This window comes from Lepisosteus oculatus, chromosome 14 (assembly GCF_040954835.1).
Source record: "Lepisosteus oculatus isolate fLepOcu1 chromosome 14, fLepOcu1.hap2, whole genome shotgun sequence".
Classification (NCBI taxonomy): domain Eukaryota; kingdom Metazoa; phylum Chordata; class Actinopteri; order Semionotiformes; family Lepisosteidae; genus Lepisosteus; species Lepisosteus oculatus.
Window position 1 is genome coordinate 34,811,411 of NC_090709.1, and position 6,000 is coordinate 34,817,410.

General features: G+C 36.3%; 1 non-coding gene across 1 annotated transcript; it reads right to left on the reverse strand.

Annotated features, from left to right (window-relative positions):
- Positions 1–2,428: 2,428 nt before the first annotated feature.
- On the reverse strand, positions 2,429–2,500 carry trnaa-cgc (transfer RNA alanine (anticodon CGC)). The gene has a single exon. It is a non-coding gene; the product is annotated as a tRNA-Ala (tRNA).
- Between the last annotated feature and the right edge of the window lie 3,500 nt (positions 2,501–6,000).

The following is a 6,000-nucleotide window of genomic DNA, read 5'->3' on the forward strand; positions in this document are numbered from 1 at the left end:
ACTTTTTAAAACCATTTTGTCATTCATTTGTAATTTCTTAATTTTGTACAATTAAAGACTTTTAATTAAATATATAAGGAACCTTTGGCCACTCACAATGATAAAATCAACCCCAGAAGGAGAGAATGCCTAAATGTTTGTGATCAATTCATAAGTATGATTTTATCCACACAAGGAGCAAAAGGCACTGTTGACAGAGCCAGATACAACACTACCAAAGAGACAACCTGGCTGTTATTTACATTCCCTTCAAATCAAAAGGTTAAGATAGATACTTTATTGATCCCATGAAAAGAAATTGCATCTATCTATCTAAGACTCCTTGTCCTGCCATCAGGAGCTGCTCAATTTAAAACGCAGCATCCCACAGCACTAGAGACACCCCAATATTCACTTTATACTACACCTCAAACCATAGGTATTTTATAGCACCCAGATTGACCAGTACAGAGCACTAGATACAGTAAAACATCTTCATATTTGAAAGAAATGTGAGTGTTTTGCACATTTCAAGCTACAACAAGTAAACATTTGAGGACCTAAGTCAATATCACCTGGAATGATCAATAATGACCAACATTGGCAACTTCCAAGAAAATCATTTTCACTCATTGAATTTGATCTTCATACTCACCTTGCATTTTCAGATATAATAATTCAAAATTACAGTGCAGATTTGGTGGAAAACTTCACAAATCTGTACAATTGTATTTTAATATCTTGGTATGTACTTTCATTTTAACCATAAATGCTATTCAGTATATTGTACTTTTGTTGTACTTTTTAAAACATTTTACCTGAGGACGCAAGGGGACTGTTATATCTTGTGATACATGCAAGACATCAGTAAAAGAAGGTGAAATTTTAATAAAATTGGTGAGTAAAAGAAAACCACAATTTGTATGATATTATCCCTCGATATCGAAGATCAATTGAAGGATTTGAAGAAACTATCAAAGAAACAACAGCAATAGCAGATGATTTGGGTTTTGAACCAATGATTACACCTCAATAATCAATTCGTCCTCAAAAAAAGAAGAGACAGGCATGTTTTGAGCCTCATAATGATGCTCTTCTGGATCCACAAGAAACGTGTTTTGGATGTACTTATAACTTCCATCGAAGAGAGATCTCATCAGTTGCATGCAATTGAAACTTTCGACTTTTTGGAAGGTATTGAAAATATTTTTAAAAAATAAAATAAACAATTTTCCAAAGACGATCTCATGAAGTATTGCCAGGATCTATTCTTAGCGTTTGGTAGTGATAACACTGCTGATATTGATGGAGTAGAAACGTACAATGCGTTGACAGGATTTCTGAAGCGAGAAGTCCTAGAATGCCGCCTATAAATGAGCTAGGATTCATACCAAGAAATACTTTTTGTTTTCCACGCAGAAGGCTGCTATTGCATTACACATCTTGTGAACATTATCAGTTTTGGTAGCTTCTGGGCGCGATTTTCCAAAACAGAAACTAATAACAAAATTATTTAAGATGCACCATGTCAAAAAATTGTAAATCGAGACTAGTATTACTACAGAAGAAAATATTTAACTGAAATATCAATAAGACTATGTAAGTATAAACAGTAGAACAATTCAATTTATATAACTTATTTTTTATTCTTATTAGAAATGGGATCACACACCGGAAGACACTAACGTTTATCTTCGTTAGAGTGCGTGAATAACAGTTTAACCCAAAATGTTTGTAATTGTGATTTTGTTGAAATGCAATAAATCGCCTATCAGCAGTAAGAAATTATTAAGAAAGTAAGAATTTTTTTTATTTCACAAACTGTAAGACGTGAAGAGAGTTTACAGTTCGTATCCTTCGCTTTGTCTTAATTTAAGCGTTCAGGATCCAAGCCCGTGTGTGGATGGTTGTGTTTCTTGAATCTCATCAAAAGTCGTTGTTTAGTCCTTCAGTACTTTCTCGAGTTGTACCATGGATATTTTATACGATTAATACTATTCATGCTCTTTTGCCTTTTCCTTCACATATGGAAAAAGTTCAAAGTGTCCTTATGGCTGTGCTCCACATCTACACGACAGCACCTGTAACAGTACAGGACACGGAGGAATTCGCGCAGCTTTCAGTTTAGTGCGGAGTCCAGAGGGAGGACTCACTCGCTGAATGATTTCTCAAGAAATCCCGGGTGAGATTTAACAGGTGATTTCTTCAACAGCCACGACAAGTGTGGAGACGTTCTCTGGATTTCCTGAATATGACGTTAAATTAGTTCAAATCATTTGGTAGTTAACAGAACTAAATGCTTTGGAGGTACATTTAAAACAGCAGAGCAACACTGTAGCACTTTGTGTGTGACTGAACTTAATTGTGTAAACCTGTCTCTCTATGAACACCAACAAAGAGTTCTCACTCAACAGAAGATTGCGATGTGAGCACAATAATATAAAGCACGTGGAGATGCCAAGGATTGAACCCGGGACCTCATACATGCGAAGCATGCGCTCTACCACCGAGCTACATCCCCAATGGTGTGTGCTCATGGAGAATGCCTGCAATTTCCCACTTTCGTGTTTCCTCTACTACAGAGTAAATTCATGGGAATGAAGAAATAAGGAAGGAAAAATAATCGCATTGAAGCTTCAAGAGACTGGGCAAAAACAAATCAGTTATTTTTATATCCAGTCACACGGGCGACGGTGGTTAATTCCTCGATGGGGGAGTGCTTTTTTACCTCCTTACTCTACTGTCTTTCAATTCTGTTTTCTTTGAAAGCTTTTTGCATCTTTTAAGTGCTCTCGGTTAAACTACGCATAGAACAACAGCAGTACTGATGGTTTTCATGGACCGATGCACACTTCTTCTGTACAACTCCAGTGATAAAGCCCTGTCTGTAAATATTGTAGAAGAACGAAAAAGGGCGAAACAACGCTCCAACCACAGGAATGGTAACCGGAAGGATCGTGTTCTTATTTAATATGTCATTTTGAGATGCCTTGTCAACGCAGACAGGCGTTAGAGCTGAACAAATAATTTATAGTGGTGGTTGTAAACATGGAACATGTTATTTCTATACCAGGAAGAAAGGAGCAGACTCTTAAACTCTTTAACTCTTAAGTTAAAAGAGACAAAAACGACACCTAATCACAGCTAACATTAATTAAAATGACATCACAACAAAAAAGCAGAGCCTTGAGTGAATCAAATTCGTTTTCATTAAATGTCTGTGTCTTCATCACTTTGACCGGGGTAAAGTTAGCTTGAAGTTCGAAAACGATTTTGGCATGCCTGTAGCGTTTTTATGAAACAATTGCTTTGTATATAAAATTGCTTTGTGTATAAAGTACATTGTGAATGTTCTCACAGCCTTCAGTTTGTCTTTTTATTCCACACACGAATATTCTTGTGTCCATATCACATATCATATAACACAGAACGCCTTCAAACCAAATGCATTTTAAAGACCACGACATTGAAAATTTTCACAACCCCTCCATAAACATATCAGTGAGCTAATTATCCTTTTCTGACAGTCGGGGTTTTGATTGATGCACAATTACGCACCATCTGGAACACTGGGGGACCGCTGTATACATACATACGTTCACAACGCAGAACTACTGCTCAATAGAGTTTCATGCGAAAAACCCATATACTGTATGACCATAGGAAGCAGAACAGCAGTTTCCAATTACCCAGCACGGGAATAAAGCTTTGTTTTATTTCTGAAACCCTTTCTTTATTTCCTGTTTTCATTCTGCAGGAAAATTCCTATTCTTTACTCAACAGCTTTTTAAAAACAGCACCCATGATGTTCAAATCATGATGTCCATGATTGTTTACACAGAAGACTGGCAGAGCTTTGGGTTGTGAATCTCTTTTTCTCATGGTTTTATTGAATGTGGCACTGTGCACTAGGATAGGGGGATGCTGTTTACAAGCCAATAGCATTTAAACCACAGCACCCACAATGCTACAAGTAAGTGTTTTACACACTAAGCAGGTCCTCTGACCTTTCCCAGCCTTGCTTTGGGTTGTGAAACCTCTTTCAGTTTTTGTTATGATTTTTTCAATACGGCACCGTTTAGACACGCAATACACTGGGATAGGGAGGTCCTCTTCATGACTCACTAGCATTTGAAGCACAACATTCACAATGCTACAACCAAGTGTTTTACACAGCAGACAGCCCCCCTCACCTCATACAACCTTGCTTTGGGTTGTGAAAGTGTTCTTAATTTTTTAATGATTTTTTGAATATAACACTACAGGTAATATACTGGAATAGGGGGGTCTTCTTAATACATGGGGTACATGGGGATAGCGCCTTAAAAGGTGGCTTCTCAAAGCTCTTTACAGAATGACAACAACAATAAATAAAAATACACAAGATAAAACACAATTACAATATATAGAGGAGACTGTGGATGGTGGTACTAAGAAGAGCAGAGGGGTGAAGAACAGAACCAGTTCAGTAAAGGCTTTTCTGAAGAAGAGGGTTTTGAGTCTGGATTTGAAGTAGTTTAGAGAAGGTGACTCTGTGATATCCTTGGGGAGAGAGTTCCAGGGCTTGGGGGCAGAACAGGAGAAGGCCCTGTCACCCCAAGAGTGTAGAGGGGCTTGGGGAACAGTTAGGAGAGCAGAATTAGAAGAGAGAAGGTTGCGAGGTGGGGAGTAGGGCGATAATAGTTCAGACAGGTAATGAGGTGCCAAGCCATGCAGAGCCTTATAGGTGAGCATGAGAAATTTCATGTGCATTTTTTCCCCTCTGTAACAAGAAACATGTGCACTCTGAATTGAGTGGGTGTCAAATTTGTAAACCTGAAATTATTTTTTGTTCATATAGTCATTAAGATCCAAAAGACTTGGACAGAGATTCAACGAACCCAGGCATAGAGACTGAGTGTCGAGCGAGCAGGAGCGGTGAGGAAGGAGACTGCGAGAGCATAGATATAGATATATCTAGATATAGATACTTTACACAAAGTACAGACAGTGCATCAAGACAATATACTGTACAAACAGTAGACAACGTACAAGTAAACAATGCAGACATGTAAACAGTGACTGCAGACGTGCGGAATAAATAAGAAATTAAGGTAGATGTTTCTATTAAATTAACGGTATTCGAAATGTTGCAAAAAGAAAAGCGATTTGTTTTGTAAAAAAATGAAAGATTATTTTTACTTTATACAGGAAAGGCATGTGCGTCAAGTTGATCTTTTTGGATTGCACCATTTGAAAATATAAATTGGAAGTTAGTTTGGACAACTCCAGTGTGATATTGTATTACAAATAAAGTTAAAAAGATATAGTTTAAAATTGTTCATAGGTTTTATCCAGTTAAATAAGTACTCTCTAAAGTACTTATTTAAGCATGAGCAGGATGATTTGTGCATTTTTGTCGGGCTGAAAGGGAACCTTTGGTACATAGTTGTAAGGTGTGTGTTTGTGTGTGTTTGTGAAGTTGGTTTGGATGGACTTGCACAATTTTGTTTGTAGGCATTTAAAGGTGTTTTTTTAGGTTTAATGACTTTTATATTGTACTGTGTAAGATAACTTTTTTAAAAAGCATTTATTTATAGCAAATGTATTAGTCATTCTTAGCAAATTTCACATTCATAAAATCAAAATGGTCCAAAAATACTCCCCTTTTTAGTACTTTTCAGATGGAGTTGAAATATTATTTAAATTCTATAAAAATCAATCAAATAAAGCAAGGAAAACATTTGATATATGTAAAAAATATAATTTACTTCGTTACCTCTGCCAGTTAATTATTTTTTCTGTTCGTATTTTTTTTCTCTTGTATCTGTTTCTGCTCCTCTAGTTGTATTTGTAAATTCTTTACACATTTAATAAAAATAAAAAAATGTCGACCGTATACGTTACACTATAATATAACGCAAACATCTATTCTGGACTATTTTTTTTTTTTCAGATTTTTATTATTCGAATAATATTTTTGTGGTTTATAGCAACGGTCACTAAGGAAGTTCATCTGATAACCCGGAAGTCCTCTGTTTG